General features: G+C 43.3%; 1 protein-coding gene across 4 annotated transcripts in view; it reads right to left on the reverse strand.

Annotated features, from left to right (window-relative positions):
- Window positions 1–25,155, reverse strand: part of BICD1 (BICD cargo adaptor 1) — a 148,152-nt gene that overhangs the window by 12,808 nt on the left and 110,189 nt on the right. The window lies entirely within an intron of this gene.

Below are 25,155 nucleotides of genomic sequence, written 5' to 3' on the forward strand. Positions count from 1 at the left end.
ACGGGGTGCAGTCCTCCTTAAGAGGCTGAGACCCCTCTTTTGGGAGTATAAATTCGTATTACAGGCGGCAGACTTGGGGTGAGTAAAATACAAATCATGGGGGTATAGGTGATATTAGGAAAAGTACAAGAATCCACAGGAAAGACTGGGGTGGGAAAACATCATCATCCAGCAAGAACTCTGTTCCCCTATCCTCACCAATTTTTGAGGATACAGTGGGAAATTCCCCATGGATCCCCACAGGAGAAAGCACAGATCCATGTGAAAAATAACATTTTTAATCCTTTTCCCAAAAGCACTGTGAATTGAGTGCTCTAAGAAAAAAATACATCATTATTATTAAAAGTTAAACCTATCCATCAAAACGAAAAAAACTCTCTCGCCTCCCTTCCCCTCTTGAGCTCTGGGCATTTTTCAAGTCAGCTAGGTTTAATTTGTTGGGAGGTGGGGGGCAGATTCCATGCATTTTTTAAAAAATCATAGTCAAATAGTTCCTTTGAAGTTTAGGGGTCCTGATCTGCCTTGAGATAGCTTGCTAACAGTGCAGTCCAACTTGGAAATATGACCACCTTTTTCAAAATCACTCTGATTCGCCTTGTAATTTAGAGTACACGTGGGCCAACTACATACACCTAGTATATATGTGTTGTAAGAATATATATATAAAAAATAATTGTTCATAAACATGTACATGAATGTACAGGCACATGTCTGAAGCAGCACAGGAAGACAGGCCTGACTGACACCATAAAGTACTACACTTGGGCAAAAAAAATGAAAGGCACAAATACAGGATGGGAGACACCTGACTTGAGAGAAGTACATGTGAAAAGGATCTAGGAGTTTTGGTTGACCACAAACTTGACATGAGTCAGCAGTGTGATGCAGCAGCTTAAAAAGCCAATGCAATTCTGGGCTGCATCAATAGGAGTATAGCATCTAGATCAAGGGAAGTAATAGTACCACTGTATTCTGCTCTGGTCAGACCTCACCTGGAGTATTGTGTCCAGTTCTGGGCACCACAGTTCAAGAAGGATACTGATAAGCTGGAACGTGTCCAGAAGAGGGCAACCAAAATGGTCAAAGGCCTGGAAACGATGCCTTATGAGGAACGGCTTAGGGAGCTGGGTATGTTTAGCCTGGAGAAGAGAAGGTTAAGGGGTGATATGATAACCATGTTCAAGTATATAAAAGGATGTCATATAAAGGAGGGAGAAAGGTTGTTTTCTGCTGCTCCAGAGAAGCGGACACGGAGCAACGGATTCAAACTACAAGAAAGAAAATTCCACCTAAACATTAGGAAGAACTTCCTGACAGTAAGAGCTGTTCGGCAGTGGAATTTGCTGCCAAGGAGTGTCGTGGAGTCTCCTTCTTTGGAGGTCTTTAAGCAGAGGCTTGACAGCCATCTGTCAGGAATGCTTTGATGGTGTTTCCTGCTTGGCAAGGGGTTGGACTGGATGGCCCTTGTGGTCTCTTCCAACTCTATGATTCTATGATTCATTTTGACTCTCTCTGACCAGGTGTTCCTCTGCAAGGAAGAAGGGGGGTGGGGGGAACCTTCTCATTGTCTCAGGAATTAAAGTGATAATCCCTGGCATCCTGAGTACCTGAGTGCCAGACAAAAGGGTGTGATTAACTTGGCTGGGAAACAGGGAAATGTAAATATCAACAGCTATCAGTCAGTCAATCACCCATTTCCACCACCCTTCTGAGTGATCCCCCCTCCCCATCCCCACCCCTCCCCACCCCTTCTCTACATAAGTGCCTGGAAACTTCCATTTCACTGTATCTGAAGAAGTGTGCATGCACACGAAAGCTCATACCAAAATAAAAACTTAGTTGGTCTTTAAGGTGCTACTGAAGGAATTTTTTTATTTTACTTCGATCCAGACCAACACGGCTACCTACCTGTAACCAGAACTATCTCTTTTTTGTTGTTGATTAGGTCTTGGGGGCAGGGTCCAGGATGCTCAGATTACTGCCACCAGACCTCCCCTTTCATGATGTACCTATGATGAATCTAGGGAGGGCGGTGTTGGGCTACACCCCTTCTGGGTGATGCTTCTGGGGGGTGGGCTGAAACCAATTTCTAATTTCTAATTTAGGGCAGGACACCTTTGTTTGGGGTTCCTTCCTTGTTCTCCTGCGTGACGGGAAGGACCCTGTTACAACAGCAAAAATAAAGGCTTTGCTTCTCAAACTTCTCTGGTTGGCCTCTGTTATATCTCCGACCGATGGGGAACCCAATAAAGGGCTCTTGTGTACCCCATAAGGGAATAAGGGCAGATTTTTGTTTTTAACACATGCATTTTAAATATTATACCTGACCATTCTGCTTAATTAAGCTCCCGAGGCAGCTCTTAGTGTAACTAAGGTGTGTGTGTGTGTGTGTGTGTGTGTGTGTGTGTGTGTGTGTGTGTGTTCATATATATCAGCTTCTTCAGCGTGTCGAGGTTGGTTGGGACCTAGCAGAGGATTAGAACTTGACCTAGGGCTTGCCGATCAGAAGGTCAGCGGTTCAAATCCCCGCGATGGCATGAGTTTCCGTTGCTCAGTCCCAGCTCCTGCCAACCTAGCAGTTTGAAAGCACATCAAAGTGCAAGTAGATAAATAGGTACCACTACAGCGGGAAGCTAAACGGCGTTTCCATGCGCTGCTCTGATTCGCCAGAAGTGGCTTTGTCATGCTGGCCACATGACCTGGAAGCTGTACGCCGGCTCCCTCGGCCAATAATGCGAGATGAGCGCCACAACCCCAGAGTCGGTCACAACTGGACCTAATGGTCAGGGGTCCCTTTACCCTTTACCTTATTGAGCAGCAGCTGTCATACCACTACTTTTCAGGGAATTTCACTTCCAGTTTAAAAGCTGAAACTCTGAATCTGGAGAAATATATAAAACTACCTTATAGAGTCCGGCCAGAATAATTCTTGCCATAGTAGTGTCTAGACTGGCAGTGGGGCACCCCAACTTCAACTTCAAATTTCAGGGATTGAACACGGACCATGCTCTGCTTCTGAGCTATGGCAGGTAAGGCACCTGGTGGCATTATGTCACATGAGCTTTTGGTTCTTGCTTCACTAGTTCTTTTCTCCTCTGTCTCTGATATATCTACAATTTTTACAGTAGTGGGAAAACTACTAAATTCTCATCAAAGAGAATACGATAGGGTGTAACATTTAATGGCAAATGTCTTTGTAATGCAAAGCAATCAAATAGATGCTGTCTATGCGTTCCAAAACAATGTGATGAAACCCCAGGTGCTAACAGCTTTATGCCATACTCCGAAACAGCAGAAGATAAATGGCCTAATATTCAAATTGCCCTTTGGAATAGGCTTGCTCTCCTGTATCATTACTTTCATTTAAGTAACAGGCAGACAACAGAGATCTTTAATAATAAAATAGATTATTTCCCTGCAGGGTTACACTGAGAGCCATCACAGGGCTTAATGGTGTGGCGCAAAGGTAACATGTTCAGATAGTTGTGTTAAACGTTATAGTCTTCCTTCCTCTTGACTCCTGTAAAGGACATGGAATGTTATGCTTCCATAAGGATATAATAAAGATGTGGGGACTTGCAACAAAATCCTGCAATCCCAATCCTTTTCATAATCTAACAGGAGTGTTCCTATTCAGAGTTACAGGCAGGCAGGCAGAGAGGTTGCAGGCATCCCCAAACTTCGGCCCTGCAGATGTTTTGGACTACAATTCCCATCATCCCTGACCACTGGTCCGGTTAGCTAGGGATCATTGGAGTTGTAGGCCAAAACATCTGGAGGGCCGCAGTTTGGGGGTGCCTGGGTTAGAGAGACAAACAGGGCATGTTGTAGCTCCTACATCAGGCTTCCTCAATCTCGGCCCTCCAAATATTTTGAGACTACAATTCCCATCATCCCTGACCATCCCTGCTAGCTAGGGATCATGGGAGTAGTAGGCCAAAAACATCTGGAGGGCCAAGGTTGAGGAAGCCTGTCCTAGAGCTACTAAGCATGCTCAGACTGCACTGGGCTGTTTTGGGAGGAGCATTCCTTGTGATGTTTATCAAACATTTTGTACTTCTGCATACTTTCAGAGTTCACTACAGCATCCAGAGACCTCCCATTTGTTTCTCAGTGGCCCTATTTTGGCTAAAATCCCATCGGCATTCAACCACCTATGTTTGTTATTAGAGAGAGTTGTGCTTGATCAAAGGTCCATCTGGTCTAGCATTGTGGACAATATCTCTGGGCGCTACAAGGAGGTCATGAAATGTATATCCTTCATCCCTTGTTTGTCCCCTGCATCTTACATTCACACACACACACACACACACACACAGAGAGAGAGAGAGAGAGAGAGAGAGAGAGAGAGAGAGAGAGAGAGAGAGAGAGAGAGTCTCCATACATTGAGGTTCTATTGATAAATCACAGCTCATAGCTGTTTCATCTTTTTTCCCAAGACCCAACCTTATGACCATCAACAGATCTTGCAGATGTGAGTGCAAGCTTGTTCGTCTGGACAAATCTCTGTTGTTTGGATATATGCCTGACCACTTGTCACACTTGCTCGTTTTTTTAAAAAAATACTCGAAGCACATAACAATATAAACCTCATCAACAATAGAACAATTACAAATATTAAAACAAACTATTTAGGAGCCATCAGCAATAAGTCAGGAATTCAACAAATAAAAAATAGCATCCAGCAGACTGTTATTAAAATATCTACCCAAAAGTAAATATAGCTGGGGCCACACCGAATGTCTCTGGGAGGGCATTCCGTAAGCTTGGTGCAACAACAGAGAAGACTGTATCCTTCATGCCCACGTACTACTCCTGACAGTACAGTGACATATTGAGCTGACCTCAATGCTCAGGCATTCTTTGTTACACTGCTGATAACACTATGTGTATGCAGCAGTATTTGCTACTAGCATGATTTAAACTGTTCTTGCTTCCCCAAAATAAATTATGCAGGAACAGAAAATGCCTTTTTCAATCTTGTTGCAGGAAGCTGGTGTCCTCTTGTAAATTAGTTTCACTCTTCTCTCATAGTGCAAATTGTATTGATTTGAACCATGATGATTGCATTAAAATCTGTATTGGAAAGGGGAGGGAATATATTAATGCAAAACTATGGCCACAAAGGCAGCACTCAGCAGAAATGGTGCTGGAGAACCAGGCTGTCACTTGTATTAAGACTCAGGGTCTATTCTTTAATGTAACATCAGACGATGAACGCAAGCCTCCAGTTAGTGAAAAGCACTTCTCATGTTACACTTCAATGACATGGGAAAGTGCTTACGTGCCACTCTTGTGTCAATCTTAATGTGTTGACTCCCAAAGTGACCTAGGATCTTCAGAATTCTGTACTTTATAAGTGAATCTAGGAGGAGCAAGCCATGTGCATCACTCATTCAGCAATATCCGCCCTCACCCCTCCCCTCAGGTGGGTGGGGTTTGCGACACTGCACGGGGCTTACCTGGCCGGTGCCACCCACCTGAGCGGCTTGGCCTATGACCCGCCACCTGGCCAGATAGGACAAAGGACGCCTGGCCGGAGGGGGTGGAGTAAGGCCGAAGAAAGGAGCCAGAGCACATTGGAGAAGCCTCTTTGTTCTTTCTTCCTTCTGGAGTCACCCACCCACCCTCCCTCACTTAACAATTTTCCTTCCAAAAATTCCTTCCTAGGTCAGCGATCATCAGGTTAACGGTGTGTTCTTTACAGCATAATATTCTGCGTTGCAGAGGAATTTTCCCTCCATTGGCAGGTTTCGCCTTCCCTGCAGCAATTCATCATCAACTTTGGCGGTTTTAGGCCTTGACAAGGTTTCCTTTTGTCTATCTTCAAGTTGGGAGGGATGCAATCAGGCTCCCTTCCCATGCGGCGGCGTTGCAGGGGCCCATTTAAAAGGGCTAAAATTGGAAGTCCCTGGCCCTGGAGCGGCGGCTCGTAGGTCAAACTCCCGGATGGGGTTAGTGGAAGGGCATGCTGTGTAAGTTTGCGATTTACAGTCCCCTCTCACTGGCCTCATCAACCTGCATATCCTCAGCCAGAGGCTGAGAGAGTTACCTGCCAAGGCCTGGGCCAAGTTTCCCACTTCCTGAATTCAATAAAGTTGTGGCCAATTTTAATCCATACTCTTGACTCTTGACTCTTTATTGGGGAAGGGGGTAGGCACCACGGACAGGATCGCAAAATATTTGCAGGTGCTAGAATTACTGCCTTGCTTTTAAAGCTCAGAAGAAGCAGAAGTCATTGGACAATTCTATAAAAGCAATTTCTTCATTGCAAAATGGAAGGAATATTTCCTCCAGGTCAAAATTTCAAATTATGCTGGGCGGGGGGATATGTGGCACTCCCTGTAGGGTATATTGGTCTCCTTGCTTTAATTATCTGTTTCGTAGGCTCCTTAAATTATCTGTTTTTCTAGACACTAGACTAGACCTCTGCTTATGGCTGATTGAGGCTGGCAGCACTAAAATTATATTTGCTTCTGCTCCATGGATGTAAAATCTTTCTTCCCCAATGATTTTATAATGTCCTTTGTTCAAGACTCAGGAAGTATTTCCACATAAAATTAAGTAAAAATCTAAGGCTCAGATAATCCACTACTGCATTTTTCCTCCCCAGATTTCAGGTTTTCCTCTTTTTTTCTTGCCAGAAATAGATGTTTCAATAATATGCATAATGTATACCTGAAGGAGAGTATCCACTCCCATTATTCAGCCCAGACACTGTGGTTCAGTTCCAAGGCCTTCTGGAGGTTCCCTCACTGTGGGAAGTGAAGTTACGGGGAACCAAGCAGAGGGTCTTCTTGGTTAGGACCCAGGTGGCGCTGTGGTTAAACCACTGAGCCTAGGGTTTGCCAACCTTGATCAGAAGGTCGGTGGTTCGAATCCCTGCGACGGGGTGAGCTCCCGTTGCTTGGTCCCAGCTCCTGCCAACCTAGCAGTTCGAAAGCATGTCAAAATGCAAGTAGATAAATAGGAACCGCTACAGCGGGAAGGTAAACGGCGTTTCCATGTGCTGCTCTGGTTTGCAAGAAGCGGCTTTGTCATGCTGGCCACATGACCTGGAAGCTATACGCCGGCTCCCTCGGCCAATAATGCGAGATGAGCGCGCAACCCCAGAGTCGGTCACGACTGGACCTAATGGTCAGGGTTCCCTTTACCCTTTACCTTTATGACAAATGGTCAGATAAAATATGAACCACGAATTGTGAAAGATGTAAACATAGGATGTCTGTGAGTGGGCTAACAGGATAAAGGAAGCTATTAAAGATAAGAAAGCTTCCTTTAAAAAGATAAAGTCTTGACCAAATTAAGTGATAGGAAGAGGGAAACCTCTGGCGTAAAGCTTGCGAAACTAGGTATCCATCTAAACCGGTTTACCTTGGGTTCCTTAATAACCAGAGAGACAAGAATCCTGCAGACTCTAGAAGCATCTCCAACTAAGAGAATGAATTTCACTTACCATGTTGCTGCTCAAAATAAGTTGTATAAGAAAAGTAATGCATTTTGGGAGTAAAAGATCCTGTTATACAAAATTGGGGTACATTTAGATAAATGTGCCTTGAAATAGTTGTACAGATAAAACATGAACCAGGCAAATACACAGAGCAAGAGTGAGCCTCCAGTTTAACTCTGAGCCCCCTCTGAAGAGGTAGCAGGAAGTTCTTGATAACATCATTCCTCCACAACAAAGCTTTACACTTGCAAATCACTCAGGAAGACCTGTCAAAAGCGAATACTTGCATTTGAATGAGGGCCAATCTTTGTCAATCAGCTCTAACCCCAAGGTGTTCACCAATTTAACAGAATGCTCCAGCAAGCCTGGGAAAGCAATTAGCATGCCTTATTCAAATCTCTGAGTGACAGACTTATAAATAAAAACTTGCTGATCAGCAGTTTGAATCCCTGCAAGGAGGGTGGGAGCTCCCGTTGCTCGGTCCCTGCTCCTGCCAACCTAGCAGTTCGAAAGCACGTCAAAGTGCAAGTAGATAAATAGGTACTGCTCCAGTGGGAAGGTAAATAGCGTTTATATAAACTCTGGTTTCCATCATGGTGTTCTGTTTCTCCATGACCCAGAAAGCTGTCTGTGGACAAACACCGACTTTCTCAGCCTGAAGTGAGATGAGCGCCGCAACCCACAGTCACCTTTGACTGGACTTAATTGTCCAGGGGTCATTTACCTTAGCCTTTTACCTTTCCTATATATAACAACACTAGACAGCTCAGTACAGTCAGTACTGACAGTACTGACAGGTAGTTCACTAAAAAAGTACCTACCTGAATCTAAGAAAGGGATGTTAGGAAAGTATCCCACACACTAACCAACTTAAAATGCAGCCTCATTTTAGTAGTAGCCCATAAATCAAGACCATAATGGGAGGAAACATCAGATATTCACCCGAGCCAGCTATCCATGCTGGTCCTACATGGGCCAGCAAAAAAGCCAAGGGAAAATTTATATACCAAATCCCATATAACGGTCAGAGTGAGTCCAAGCCGAAGGCCAGGCGGAACAGCTCTGTCTTGCAGGCCCTGCTGAAAGATGTCAAATCCCGCAGGGCCCTAGTCTCTTGTGACAGAGGGTCTCACCAAGTCGGGGCCAGTGCTGAAAAGGCCCTGGCCCTAGTTGAGACCAATCTAACCTCCTTGAGGTTCGGGACCTCCAAAGTGTTGTTACTTATGGACCTTAAGTTCCTCCTTGGGGCATACAGTGGTACCTCGGTTTACAAACACAATTGGTTCCGGAAGTCTATACTTAAACTGAAGCGTACTTAAAGTGAAGCGAACTTTCCAATTGAAAGTAATGGAAAGTGAATTAATCCGTTCCAGACGATGAAAAACACCCCCTAAAACAGCAATTTAACACGAATTTTACTGTCTAATGAGACCATTGATCCATAAAATGAAGGCAATAATCAATGTACTGTACTATAAAATAAGGCACAGGGCAGACCCACATAAACAAATCCCCAAATCCCTTGCAGAATCCCAAATAATTCCACTCCACCCCCCCCCCCAACACACATGGTAGGGTGGGATTACCTGGCAAGGTGCCACCCATCTTTCTACAGCTGTGGGTGGGGCAAGGGTTGGTAAAGGGCTTTTCGGCCCAGGTTCATCTTGGTTTTTTTAACAGCTTCACAGCTTTTTGTCTTCGCTAGATAAGTGTTCCTTACCTAACTTTGGGGCTGGGATGCGACATGCTGGGCATCCTGTGGATGTCAAGGCTTGGCTTGGGGACAACCTCTCAGATGTTGGGGTTTGTCGCTGTCTTGGGGTTTGTCTTGTTGGGGCACTTGCAGAGGCCATTTGCAGGGTCTCTGTAGGCCCCACGGATCGGATGTTGGGGTTTGTCTTGGGGTTTGTCTTGTTAGGGCCTTTGCGGAGCGATCCGAAGGCCTCCAGTGGTGCAGCGCAGCCACGGAGCCTCGGATGGCTTTGCAAGGTCCAGATCCAAGTCCGGGCCTTTGCGGAGCTATCCAAGGGCCTCCGGTGCTGCAATGCAGCCATGGAGCCTCAGGTGGCTTCACGGGGGCCGGGGCTTCGCTCCGGGCCTTCGCGGAGGCCTCCGTAGGCCTCGGAGAGCTCAGATTACTTACTTCCGGATTACAATCGTTTGTAAACCGAAAAGTCGTAAACCAAGGTGTTCGTAAACCGAGGTTCCACTGTACCAGGAGAGGCAGTCCCGTAGGTACGAGGGTCCTAGGCCACATAGGGCTTTAAAGGTCAAAACCAGCACCTTAAACCTGACCCTGTACTCCACCAGGAGCCAGTGCAGCTGTTAAACCACTGGATGAATGTGATCCCGCAGCAAGGACCCTGTAAGGAGCCTTGCCGCGGCATTCTGAACCCACTGGAGTTTCTGGGTCTGCTTCAAGAACATCTTTTTTAAAAGCAACTATTTAATGTTCGTGTGAGGTCATATGTTGACTATGCCTAAAAAGTGCTTACTAATGGTTCCTTATAATCATGGGGAAAAAGTGACAAGTGGGATGCCACAGGGTTTTGTCCTGGGCCCATTTTTGTTCAACATCTTTATAAGTGACTTGCATAAAGTGACTTGCATAAAGGAATTGAGGAGATGCTCATCAAACTTGCACATGACACTGTTGTGGGAAAACTCCACACTGCCAAGTTCGTTTTCAAATGCAACTGTTACAAATAGACTGAGACCACTCCGTAAAGGAAGAGCACCCAGGAGGGTGATATTTATTACTGCAGGACCCCCAGTCCACCAAAACAATGGTGGGGGTCTAGAGATAACTTATGGTGCAGCATGCTGTGATTGGTTACATTCTGCTGCAGTATCGTGCCTGCAGTTTTCATTCATTCTTTCTTATCAGCTGTTGCACTACCAATGTACCATTTCAGCAGATACCACTATGCCTATGTGACAAGCTCCACTCTGATATGGTTATCAGCTTACACAATTGTCAGTCTACATAAAATATCAGGCACACTTGAACATTCCATATGTCAGGCCTTTCTCTGCTCATTTTCCTCACAACATCAAGCTAGGAAAGGTAGCTAATGTCACAGAGGGCAGAAGCAGGATTCAAGATGACCTTAACAGATTGCAGCACTGGGCCCAAACTAACAAAACGAATTTAAATAGGGGCAAATGTGAGGTTCTGCACTTAGGCAGGGAGAAACTGCTACACAAATATAAGATGGGGGACACCTTGCTTACTAGTAGTACAGGTGAAAAGGATCTATGGGTCTTAGTGGACCACAAGCTTATCACGAGTCAATGGTGTAATGCAGCAGCAAAAAAAAGCTAATGCTATTTTAGGCTGTATCAACAGAAGCATCGTGTCCAGATCAAGGGAACTCTATGATATCAACTCTATGATAGCAAAAAGATTTTGAAAAGGTGCATAAAATAGCTGCCAAAATGGAGGTAGGGGTTGGAGCACACTGCCTGTCAGGGCAAGCATTTAGAGCTTTTTACTTTTTAAAAATGATTTTTGAAAAGAAACTTATAGACTGCCTAATTTTCCAAGAAAACTGAAGGTGGCAGACAAAACAAATGATAGAGCAATATAAAACAAACAACGAACTCCAAGCTGAACCTAAGCCTAAGCACAAATTCAAGTGATTAACCAAAAAACTTAACAATTCCAAAGGAGTCATCAAAATGAAAACCAAAATAAACTGGGGGGGGGGATTAGCTGAAGGCCCATTTTAAAAGTTGCTTCTTTACTAGCCATCTAAAGCAGAATAGTGATGGGGCAAGACATTCCTTACCAGGAGGAGCACCACTACAGAGCAAACCCTCCACTTTGATGTCACCAGCCTCTCCTCATTAGGTTGAGAGACCTGGAGTGGGGCCATAGATGACTCTCAAAGCACGCAGGGAGCTACATACAGAAGAAACCAGTCTTTAAAGTACTCATGCCTTAAACAAGTAAAGCTTTACAAGTTAACACTAGTGCCTTGAACTGAGCCTGGAAACAAACCAACTATCACTGTGGAATATGCAGACAGAAGCGGATTTAGGGCAGTGCAACCAGTCCCCCCCCCCCCCGATAAGGTGCCTAGCCTCTTTTCCAAAACCTAATAAGCATTTGCTTCCAGAAGGAGGCGTGGGGGCTCTGGCAAAGTCCCAAAGTCCAGCCACTCGCCGACCTGGCTTTGGGAAGGCATCACAAGGGCTGGGGTGGGACATCATATTACCAAGGTCTGGGCCCAATGCAGAACTTGGTTGATGGAATCAAATTGCCTAGTACTCGTCATCATTCTGATTCCAGCATTTCCTACTCACTGCAATTTCCAAACAGTTCAAGGGTGGCCCCCACATCAAAGCACTATGGTAGACCAATCTGAAGTCCCTAAGGATCACAAGGGAATTACCATGGCAAGATCTGACTTTCTCAGGCAATGGCCATGTTTGACCAACTAGCCAAACCTGGGAAAAGGCACCCCTTGCCACCTGCACATCTGGCAAGAGCGTTGGATCAAGGAGCACCCCCAAACTACATGCCTAATCATAGGGAACCCAACTCCCTTCCTGTAACAGCCAGAAGTAGCTCTCGTGAAGGAAGACAGACAACTGATAGAATCAACCAGTCGTGGGACGAGAGCCCCGAGCTCTCTCGTGACCACATATTTATTAGGTATGGAAAATGCATATTCACAAACCATAAACCAATCATTACAGCACACCTATCTAGCATTATCCAATAATATCAGCAGAACACACTGATGCCCATTTATGCTCAGACCTATTGTTCTCTATAGCATGCTTGTCCCTCATGGGTAACTTGTGCCCCTGGGGAATGAGTAACTAATGATGGATGTGGAGATGTTCCCCATGACTGGCGTTGCCTCTGAGGAATGGATAACTTGTGATGTATGGGAGATGTTCCTCATGGCTGGCTTGGCCTCTGAGGATCATCTATCTTGTGTGGCATGTGGAGAAGTGCAGACTCTACATCCCTGGCTCGTTACGCCTAGCCAATGTTGCCATGGTGCCCGCATACCACTTGAGAGAGGAGCGCGGAATCACCACTTGATGCCTTTGGGGTGTGGCTGCATTATTCCCACACCATCCAATCAGGCTGTATAAGGCATATTGTCTACTCACTAGCAGTACTTCTGTTTTCAACTTGTTTTGCCCATCCAGTCCATCATATCTGTCAAGCAGCAGTTCAGCCTTTTAACTGCCTCCCTAGGATCAAATGTCTAGCTTTAATGAAGGGCCTATAGTCCTTTCTCATAGCCAAGGTACCAGAGAATCTGCATTTGCTGCCACTACTATCACTATAACAACAAATAATAATAATAATAATAATAATAATAATAATAATAATATAATTATAATTATGGTGGTGGAGGAGAGGAGGAAAAGGAATGCGGGCAATGGCTCCACCCTGTGATCTTCTTATAAATATACTGTAAATCTATCTATCTATCTATCTATCTATCTATCTATCTAATAATGGGTCGATAAGAGGGTGCTGCTATCCACAGCTAAGAGGAGCAAGGGAGCAACAGCCAGATTATGCTCCCATATTTAACTTATGAAATTCTCTGCCCCAAGATATGGAGATAGATACAGAGTTCTACTTCAGGGATGGGGAAGCTGTGGCCCTCAAGATGATGTCCTTCAATTCCCAACATCCCTGACATCCCTGTTGGATGGAAATCAGAGTCAAACAACATTTGGAGGGCTATAGATTTCATATGCCTCTGCTAGGGATGAATGAATTTGTCAATTTCATTTCTCTAAGTTTCTCATTTTTCCACTCTTAAATATACTGCTGCACATTTCCACACAGGTTTTTTTTTCTAATTCTCATGGGGGCGGGGTGGAATCTGCCTTTTTGTGTAAATTTCTCCTACTAAACACGTTTGTATGCATTGTTGACTAATACACATTTTTACAAGCAATTTCCCCATATATAAAGCATTTTGGAATATTCTTTTCCCCAATATATGCAAATATATATGCAAATTTTATGCAGATTTCCCAATACATTTATATTTGTAAATAATGTTTGGTTGGAGAATTTCACTGTAGAATTTGGGGATGTGCAAATGTAATTTTGGTTTGGGGAATGGTTTGAGAAGTCTGAATTAGTTTCTCATTAAAATGCAAAACAAAATCAATTATTTCCTCAATTTCTACTCTTTACAACAGATATAAATCTATTAGAGATTTATAGCTAACTTACAGAACTGAAAGAACGCCTTGCTCAAAAGCAATTAAGTGACAGTTAAAAGTAGTCCATCTGTAGTGTAATCGTGCATTTCTATTACACTTCTACAAAATGTAACAAATACATGTATACAAAGAATAATTGTGAAACCCTGTAATTAAAATAGAATCGTGATATATTTTTAAGAATTTGGGGGAAAATCAGATAAAATATACTGTTTTAATCATTCCTCACTAAATCTACTGACAGTCTAGCCAGCAGGTCAACAGGTTACTGAAGTAACAGACAGAGAAGAAGATTTTTTTTATAAAAAAGTTTTTTTCATTGCCTTACAGTACACAGCAAAAAAACATTTAGCACTAGGAGTGCACATGCTCATATTTAAAATGTGGCATATAATTTCCATACTGCAGTAGGAAAAGATCTTGTAAGCACCTTGATTTTGATATCATTTCACATGGCATCAGTCTGAAGAGAAACATAATCTGCTGGGCACATTCAATTTAAAGTATCAATGGGCACTGGATCAAGAGTTTAAAGGCACAACCGAAAGGCATTCCTGGAATATATTACATACTGAATAACCATACAGAGATTCCATTGATCTTGATGTTATTATTAGCTGGTCATATTAGGAGAGGCAGTTATGTTGTAAATAATATTATGCAACAGCTAAAAAACCCAGGATCCATTGAATCCCAAGCTGCTTTCACTGGCATCGCTTGGCAGTATCAGACCCATCAGATCCAGGTCCTCCCCAACATTCCAAAATGCTCATTGTGAGCAGTAGAGCTGTGGATGCAGAAGTGGCCCTGTCCCTCCTCAAAGCCCATCAGCATGAGGAATAGTTGGGATTGGGAAACAGTTAAGCTGAATTCTGTGGTGCACATTAAATTCATGCAGGGCTATCAGTAAGCACCACAAACCACACTAGTTCCCCACAAATGCACCCCAGAATCCTCTGCAAAATGCAGGCAGACATACTCCTGGGTGGAAAGGCTCACTTGAAATTTCAATACAATCGACAAGAAGCTTGCACAACGAGCTTGGCACATGCACTCTGCAATCTGGGATGCAAAATAAAAGGGGGCAGCCATTCACCAAGTCAACTTGTGTGAATCAGACATCATTACTGATTGATACGCCTGCCTTCTCAAATGTCCAGCACAATGCAGTGTGCTCATATGGAATGGACAAAGTAGGTTACAAACAAAAAATCTCATTAAACCGTTCTGGGGGCAGCAGGAACTTAAATATATCAAGGGTTTGTGCTAAGAATTCCTAAAAGATGCCAACAAGTGTTGTAAATAACAGATGATTGAGGATACAGTACAACAACATCCCAAAGATTGCTCTAGTATGACTGAAACTGGTGCCTCCTTGTGGAGAGTTGATTGACACAGCTTGCAACTATACCCACTGTACTCAGCTTGCAAAGCGCATTATCTTATAAGAGATAGTGCGGGTTGCGGAAGGGCTGGAAGAAGTCCTCAAGGTTTGGGGAGGGCTGGGCTGCGTCAGACTTGAGGCTTGGGGGGCGTGGTAGCAATAATATCCCTTTTTGATTAGCAGGAGGACCCCTATTTAACCTCAGCGTCTTTCATTTTTGGCCACTCTTGCTGGTGTTTTGAATCTCCCTCCCACCCGCTGCGTGTTCTGAAGGTTTTAGCCTGATATTGCTTTGCCTGTTGAAGGGGCTCAGTAGGAATTTTTCCATCTGACTGATTGGCTGTTGCCATTTGGTTTTTGCCTACTGCTTAGCAAATTGTCACAACTTGTTAGGTTGGCGGTTAGGCTTTTGGTTAATGAATTTGCTTGAAGGAGGGGTGTGGCATCCACATGCCTACCCCCTTCTTAACGTTGCTCCACATAGAGTATTCTGTTAAAGGAATCCTGGGGCTCTCTGCTCTAGTCCTTACACCCCCCATAGGTGGGGCTGGGGGGCCATTACAGAGCTTGAGCCTTGGGGAACATTCCTGGTCGAGAGGGGGGAATGCCTGGGCACAGCTAACTCCTCTCCCATGGGGTGTTTACTTGACTTCCCTATACAAATGGGGAAGTCGGAGCTGGTGCTGTCCCAAGTGGACAGATGGAATTGGTCCTGTCCCAAAAGCCGCCCTAAGCCAACACTCAAAATAATAAATGTATTTAAATAAAGTTGTGGTCAAAATAATGCCAAAAACCCAAACCTAAAATATTGTGTCTGTTGTGAGTTATTTAGGGGGGGGATTTCTGTCAGCCTTGTCACGCAACTATATCCACGTGGGTTTATTTTTAAGAGGCAACCACATTACTGATAAACTGGGCTAAGCTTGGAACCTGTAAAGACCAACTTCAAGAAGAATGCATTTTTAAATTTATTTTAGCTATGGTCTACTCTGTTAGTGTGCTCACAATTGGTAGTAGCAAATTATGATATATCTGATTTTTATGCATGTATTCTGCTTCAATGCTTTCCAGCTGTTTTATTTAGCGAGCTTTGGCAGAAGGTACACATGGCTTGCTTGCCAGTAAAAGAAATGGTTTTAATAAGGTGATCCTGTTGTATAAAACTCAAGATGAAAATTTGGAAGAGAAAGTAATAAGCAAAGCACAGCAGTGAATTTGTGTCATCACAACTATTAAATAATATTGCTCAGCATGAAATGTATGCCTTCAGTCTTGTCTGTAGTACTTGGAAACATAACCAGACCAGAGGAGAAAGCACAAAGCAGTGGCACCAAGAGGTAAAAGTATGTTTTGCTGGGTTGATAAGAAGTTAAAAACCAAGAAAGGCCCTTAGCAAACTTTTCACCCACCATTTTGAATTTGCTTTCACAAGCACCTGTACTACAGCTGGAATGAATATATATGCACATGTAATGCTTATTGGTTTGATTCAATGAGCATATCAAATATGGTAGATCTAAAATAATAATGAGACAAACACAGGATAAGACATGATATGTGAAAACCGCAGAGAAAAATTAAAAGTTATTATTATACTAGGTGCTATAACAAGGCTGGGGAGCCTGCACCCTCCAGATGCATAGCTGCCAAGTTATCCCTTTTTTAAAGGGATTTTCCCTTATGCTGAATAGGCTTCCTCGCGAGAAAAGGGAAAACTTGGCAGCTATGTCCAGATGTTGTTAGATTCCATCTTGGATCAGCCCTGATCAACACAGCCAGTGGTCACTGTAGTCCATAGTCATCTGCAGGGCAACAGTTTTCCCCATCCCTGCTCTATAAGAAGCATCTGTATTCATTTCAGAGCAGCATAGAATGAATTGGTTGGATGTAGAATACAAAAGGGTTGCAATCTGCCTGATAATTTTGATCCATCTGCATTGGTATATTTGGTTGCTCCAATGTTGAAACAGAATTGCTTGCAATTCATTTCAAAAATGATGTGTGGGAGAGATGGGATCATACCTAGGAAACATCAGACTACAAGAATCAAGTTACTATTTGCATATTAAACCATACTCTACAGAAAACCAAAGCCTGGTAGTGTTCCCTCCCCCCCTTCATTTGGCCATTATTGTTTTCAGAAGAATTGCTGAATTTTAAAATGCGGTAGATATTTTTTTTTAAAATGGGATCTGTGGTTTGTCACCACAATCACCCTTCATTTATTGACCAGAATCCAAGAGAATTTGAATACACAGCACCTGGAGGGACTTTTAAACTTTTTCTTTCTTGACTTACACACACCCCCATGCCATGTCACAAACATTTCCTTAATTTCTTCAGCAGTGGTTAGCTATTGTTATGACAAATGTCCATAGAGGGAGCTGCAATAAAAGCTTCCTTTGATTTGTAAAATAATGGATTAGATATGCTAATCCAAGTTTGTAGGTCAGAGAACCAATGGAGGACCCTGAATAATGGTTCAGCAAACTGCCTATGCCAACACACTCTATAAAAGATGAGTCATTTTCACATGAGTCATTATACTCTCTTGAATAATCAGGAAGATATTAAAACAGCAATTATGTAGCATGGGACTATTATTTCACAGTTGGGCATGTGGAAGTTATTGTGCAGTTCTTTGGATTCCGGACATTGTAAGTTACATGGATCAGTCCATGGAGCTGGTCCCTTATGAAAGGCCAACAAGCCAGTTGGATAACTGAAAATGTCCCACCACAATCATGTAACATTCTGTAAATTAAGAACCAAACACATAGATAGTACTTCTGCAGAAGACATCATACTTCCGCTTGTTCCACTGGGGGAGTTTGCATTAAACCAGGGGTTGGGAATCTCGGAACTCTATGTGAATGTGGTCCACCAAGCTTATTTCTTTGGCCCTAGGATTCTCTGCAGCCTGTTCCCCCTCCCAAGCCACACACCTCTACTGCCTCTGCTTCAAACCAAGTGTTTCTGCCTCCGATAATGTTTCTTTCTTGCATAAATGGAAGATAGGTAAGTGTTTGGGTAGAAACTACCCTACTGCACAAAGGTTAAATTTGCATGTATTTCTCCTCCCACTTTTGTATCTGGCTGGCCCCATCAGATACTGGTACTTGTCTCCTGGAACGTTGCCCAAAAGTGAGCATGGACCTCAGGCTGAAAAGGGTCCCCCATTCCTGCATTGAACTAAGATTTAGTGTACGTGACAAAATCTCACTGCTGTGAGCCCGAGCTTTGCGTGCTCCTATGTGATGCTTCCAAGCATCTTTTCTGATGCTCCACCAACCCAGCTGTGCCCAAAGCCTGCTGCTCCTTTTGACCGTGGTACTGTAGCCTTTTCCGCTTCTCAGCTGGGGATCATCTGCGTTGCTCCCATGAGAGGGAGGAAGGAGCCAAACGGACACCGAGGTTGCTCTCAGAGAAAGAAACTTATTTTCTGCTAGCAGAAGGCACTGTGTGATCGAGTCACAAGCAAGTACAAAGACAGGCACTTTGAATGAGGGCTTTATACACTTTTGGGGTGCTCTTCCCCCTCCCTAGGAATCTACCTCTCTAAGTGGGTGCACGTAAAAGGGTCAAGGGTTGCATATACAGGAAAGTTCTGTTCAGCATCTTTATCATACATGTTGACAATGTAAAGCTCCATAGAAGGGTCTTGGTGACCTGGTACCAGGCTTCTATCGGCCTTGGGATCGGGGTCTTAATTCCTGTCTGGCATAATTATGTGCATCAGAGTGGTACTGTAGCATCTCCTGATAAGACGTTCCGTCTTTCTCTCTTGACAAGGCCATTAGTCTAGCTTCGCTTCCTTCTGATAAAACCAGCCTTGTCTGGTCCTCCTTTGCTGCTGATAACCTGCAGAGCATACTTTGGGGGAGAGGGCACTAAGAAGCACTTAATGGTTTCTATTAGAGGGGACTTCTGGTCTACCGCGCTGGCGAAGAGGCGCAGAAACCTTGAGCTCCGAGGTTTCTGGCTTGCGGGGGGGGGAATTCCGCAAGGGCAACGCGGACCCCCGTAGAACCCCGGGTAGAGCGTCCCGGGGGCAAAAAAGACTTGGAAATGTTATGAGTTAATTATTAATAAGGATGGAAGAAGGGGAAGGGAAGAAGTTTGAAGAAATAAGATGTGATAATATTGTTCTGCATTTTTGTATTTCTTCTTTAAATTTTTCTTTTTTTCTTTTTCCTTTTTTTTCCTTCATGTAAAACCTAATAAAAATTATTCCAAAAAAAGGTTTCTATTAGAGGAAGGGGAAAAGAGGAAAGGCATTTAGGGAATTTAAGGGGCCCAGCTAAGGGTCAGCTACACAGAGCTGCACAAGCAGAATTGCCTGATCAGAAATGATCAGAAATAACAAACTATATAATAAGTATTGGGTTACTTCTATATGAACCCTTCTTTATGAACCCCTATAATCAGAATTGGGTTACATCTTCCTTCAGTACTAATCCTTGTTTAAGGGTTGAGGAACATGACCCTTCATATATTGCAAGTCCTATGTCAATTCCAGCTGGCTTCTAATTATAGATTTTTGGTAGGCATGTATATTTTCCCCACTGGCCATGGATCAGCATCCACCTGGGCTTTTCTCTCCGTCTAATATGCTCTCTCCCCTTTTCAGTAGGCTCGCATCTCTCCCCTCCCTCAGTCTTTTTTCTCCCAGTTCCTTTGACCCTACCTCCTTCCTGGAGCTGTCCTCTCTGACCTTGCCTGGCTCTTTCCCAAGCTTCTGCAGTCTCTCCCTTTTCGGTGCAACTCTCTCTCCTTCGTGATGTGTATTTTGCTTTATCCTGTCCGGACAGCCTCTCTTCCCCTGCTCCCTCTCTGGATTCTGGCCTTTTCAACTGGCTGCTTCTTGGTGAATGTGTCTCCCCGTTCACACCAGCCTGCTGTTTCTCATCTCTTCGCCAGTCTTCAGGTTGGTCTCTGAGTTCTCCACATCTGATATCAGCAGCAGGTGCCGAAACATATAGCTGCTCCAGATCAGCCCCACTACGGTATTTCAGGGTAGAAGTGACTGCGCTGAGCTGAAACAGTGGTTGACACTTGCCCATAAATTTAAAGTATAGTATTTAACCCTTTCATCTTTGCATATATTATTGATAAACAATGGAAATGCATTCAAAGCAACATTTTAAGAATAATCATTTAAATATTCTCAGGAACTAAACCTGAGCTAATACAATACCAGTCTGAATCTCCCCCCCCCCGAACTGGAACAGATTCCAGTCTGGATTGATAATAGCTAGATCAGCTGCAATAAGAAATATGGGGTGGAATTCACCTAACACACACAACCAGTGGAATTTTGGTGCAAGGCCTTCAGCTGTAAGCCACCCAGAGTTGCTGGGGAAACTCAGTCAGATGGCCGGGATGTAAATAATAACATTATTATTATTTTATTAATAAGGCTTTACCTTCCTACCCGTCTGCTCTCCTACCCCCCTGAAATAGGCTGGGGGTGGGATTCAGGAGAACCCCAGAGCAACATGCAGGAGAAGAAGGCGGGCAATCATTCCACCTGGCAAGCTGCAATGCTTGTGCAGATGGAATGTTCATAAGAATGCAACACTGAATTCCATCCAGTATTCTACCAACTATTGTAGCACAGCAGTTGTGCTGTATGGTTTTTGAGCCCTAGATATGTTTGGGGTTCTCAGGGCTAAGAGAGGAGAGCAGCAGCACAGAATTCTGCATGTGCTGCATGTGCTGTGAATAACGCTCTTGATTTCCAGATGACTAAACAAGAACATAACTCCACTGGCAACTTCTCCTGCATGAGCCATGTTAGAATAAATGCTGTGTTTTTGTGCAGCTTTCATTCATTCCAGTGGGGTTTGTGCAAGTTACCGTAACTATCAGGTAGATTGTGATATTAGGTGGGAACATAAAATTACTTCCATGCTTTGTTCTGTTGTATCCTCCTCACTTTAAAAAAATGAGTAATTTGGAATTATGCATAGGAATTATGTGCTGTTTGTTTGTTTGTTTGGAAGTGAAACTGGGACTCATAAATAAGTGGGGATGGAGATACTTTTTAAGAACACAAGGCCAAGAAACCAAAGACCTGTCCTGATGGGAAAAAAGGTTTATCTCTGACTAGCAGAAGCCCTAGCTATCCAGCCTCTGGTTTTGAAAACATCAGCACAAACTGTCAAACTCTCAAGTAACCATGTGGCTAGAAAGGTTCTAAAATGGAGATGTTTTCCGCATACAAAAATGTAACAGATGAAACAGATCTTTAAAGCATACAATTGCGCCCCGGATTACCATCACTGGGTATAAGGATGGAGAGAAGAAGAAACCTACTCACTAAAGCCATCTTGTTTTGGAACACTTCCCAAATTTATTGTTAAATGAAAGGAAGGAACAAGAGGTTTTCACCTTCTTTCCTAATGATGCCTTTAGAACATTTGGGGCATTCCACACAAAAGTATTACTAAGTCAGTCCCAGCAGATAAATATGAAATATTTGTTAAGTACAAACACAGCACTTCACAGTGTGCTAGGAACAATCAACACTTATTTAGTGTCATCTTCTTTGGAACATCTCTTCCAGTGACAACTGAACTCCAGCATAAACATCCATAGAGAAGGATAATAGCTTATATCAAGTAGTAAGCTCTCAGATCTGGAGTACTTTCAAAAAGCATTTTATTTTCAAATGTCCTCTTAAGTATTTTTTTCTTTTAGCTTTTAAAATATCACATGATTTAAATCTGATCCATCTAAAGCTGATTTTTCAACTGAAAGAAGAGATGTAATCAAGTTCAGTGAAAACACAGGGAGGCCAAAGAATGGAACAGACAATATTATATACAGTAGTACCTCGGTTTGCGACCGCAATCCATTCCGTGGAGGTGGTCGCTCGCCGAAGCGGTCGCTCCCCGAAGGCACGCTTCTGCGCGTGCACAAAACACCAATAGACCGCTTCTGCGCGCACACACACTGCGCAGATTGTTTCTACACATGTGCGAGCTGTGCAGATCGTGTCTGCGCATCCGACGCCACGGAACCCGGATGTAAACACTTCCGGGTCCGCGGCGGTCACTCACCAAAGCTGTCGTAAACAGAGGTAGGTGTAAAGTGAGATTTGACTGTACGGTAATTCCCCAAAGTACAAAAAAACCAGGACTGTGGTTTAAGCTTTATGATTTGGCAAAACCCCACTATGCTAATAGAACACACGATGTGCCTCTGCCATGGAAAAGTACACCGATGGAACCCCCCAGATAAATATGTGGGTTTGTTAGCACTGCAGTTTCCAGTCTATTCCAAAACCTGAGCTTATGGAACTCCATCTCACTTGGGCAGTCGCCCCTCTTGGGCACGGGCCTCACAATGTATCAGGACCTATTTCTTTCTGTGTGCCAAAGGTAAGTGTACTGTATCCACCTGCCCTTACGCAGCAATGTGTACATTTGGCTCCACATCCTATGCTTCACTCCCCTGAAACCCATTGGTGGAAGGGAAAGGAAGCATGCTCCTGTGTGATTCCTAGCTTAGGCAGAGCATTTCCTTGGCAAAATGCTTGATGCTCATGAGCTGAATGCTCGTTGCCCACTTACCCACCTGCCTCCCCCTATGCTATCCTGGACCTTCCCACCAATATGGTGTGTGCAGCTGTCTGTAAAATGTATTTTCATTGGGGTATTGAGCTACTGCCCCAGGAAGTTGGTGTGTCTACAGTATGCAATTGTGCTGGCCATCACATTTTCACTAAATGATGCCCACCAGGAAGGGGGGGCGGAATCTGTGTGGATTTGAATTAGAGCATGTTTGTTCCAACTATGCAGAATACCAAGCGCAAAAACAGGAAAGCACCACTGGCAGGCAAAAGCAAAACAAAACAAAGAGGAAACCAAGGGCTTGGAATTAAATTTAGTCAAGCCTTACACTTTTTATTTTGGCAGCAATTATTACCAAGTGCATGAAATGCTATAGCAAATCCTGCTCCTAAGAAATAATTTATTTCAATATGTGTCACACCTACAACATATTTCATTTCAAGGATCTGGAGTCTGGTAGTTTTCTTTCTTTCCTCCACTAGGGATGAGGATGGGGGTGAGGTTAATAATTTGCTCTTTGTGTGGAATTAAACCAGTGAACTCCTGGGTGTGTTTCTGTCTGCTTTGAGGACCACAGCACAGAATTTCCTTGGCTGTATCTGTGGACACTATCTTATTCTCTGTGCTTCTTCCATACTGGGGCCATGGCAACATGGCTTTGTTCCCTTCATGCATGGACAACATATTGCCATTGTTGCTGGCCCACCTCTTCCTGGTGGACACTGGTCATGTTTCTAGGAGCTTTGGGGATATGTCTGTTATTCTTGTACCATTTTTGAATTTTGTGTGTTTTCCCCTCCCCTCCCAGAGTTAGCATGCTTAGGATATGGCAGCTGTTCCAGCAATGTAGCAGCAGCATATCCCCTTCCCTAGCATAGCAAGCATATAGGATTGCACTTTCAGTTACTTTGATGTGCCACTGCACCTCTAGCACTTGAAATAAAACAAAAATCTAATTCCCTGCAGTACTAAAACATTTTAAATGCTCTTTTAAAATGTGTGAAATTGTATTCCAAAACGTAGCACCAAGCAAAAGAAAGAATATGTATCAAATATCTGTATCTGTATCTGATGCACCAGAGCTAAAAGATGCAGCATTCTTATTTAAGAAACTGCACATAGACCTTTCAGCAAAATTCACATAGACCTTTCAGCAAAAGACCTTTCAGCAAAATTCATAAATGGAAGAAAGAAGAATAACCAAACACTAATACTAGACCCTTTTCCTCTTCTTGTACAGTAGTTATATTAACTCTTCTTCCAGTTATATTTTTAAGTTTGAGACATTATTTGGTTAGAAATCATTGTAAAAAATAAAATTAAACTGAATTATGGACTATAGTTCTGCAGTACTATAGTTCTGCATGGTGTGAATTTTAACTCATTCCCGTGACACATTTTTCAGAAATTGGTTGGTTGTTGAAAGGTCTAGAAATGCATTTTCTCAGCAAACTAAGGCTGAAATCTGAAGCAAACTTACAAGACAGTAAGCCTCACAGAACACAGTAGGATGTACTTCTAAGTACATATTATAGGATTGTGCTGCACAGGTCAGCATACAGTATCTTTGGGGTGAAATGGCAGCTGGGATGGGAGAAGATTGAATTAGTATTTTTTTGAACCAGGGGCAGGAGCTGACCTGGAAACAGAAGCACTGTCTAGATTCAGAACCCATCAATTTTCCTTCAGAAAAAAAGCATCAAGCTTAAGCATATTTTTAAAAAGTATGAACAATGTAACATGTCGTTTGGCACTAATACATGTGACTGGCACTGTACAGAGACACATCCCATGAACTGAAATGTCTATAGTGTGTTAATTTATTTTTTATATCTAAGTTGGAAGCCGCCCAGAGTGGCTGGGGCAAGCCAGTCAGATGGGCGAGGTATAAATAATAAAATTAGTAGTAGTAGCCGCCTGTACTGTATACTGTGAAGCATGGCAGGAAATTTCCAAGTAGTTGAAGAACGGCCTAGCAGATTAGCTGTAATGGAGCTGTCACAAGGTGTTTAGCTCACAGTCACATGAAACAGATACTATTTTAGATCTATGCATATGCTAATGTGATAGGCATCCATGTTGGGTATGGTATATTTTTGTTCTAAGCTACTGAAGAGAACAGATGTGTTTTCTCTGTTTCCAGCAAACAGCCTGAGGCTGCATTGGAGAAGAGACAGAGCTTTGATTTTAGCTCAGAATGCAAGTTATTTGCAATCTATTACGCCTTATGCTGGGACCAGTATAAGAAATACAGAACTAACTGAATGTAATTTTTATTGTTTAAAGTTATTTTGAAATTAAGTCCTGTGTGTAAAGCTTTTGAATGATATTTTTAGACTGGAGAATTTTTATTTCAATACAAGAGTCAGTTTTTGTTCATCCAGCGGCTTCCACATGCACAATATTAATAATCTCAATAAGATAAGCTTTCTGAATTGAACCTCACATGTTTAAAACTCTCTGACTGACTGTTGGCTCCGACAGATACTAGAAGCACCTGTGACTGCACACCTTTCAGTCTCATACTGCTCTGC

This window comes from Zootoca vivipara, chromosome 10, assembly GCF_963506605.1.
Source record: "Zootoca vivipara chromosome 10, rZooViv1.1, whole genome shotgun sequence".
NCBI classification, from domain to species: domain Eukaryota; kingdom Metazoa; phylum Chordata; class Lepidosauria; order Squamata; family Lacertidae; genus Zootoca; species Zootoca vivipara.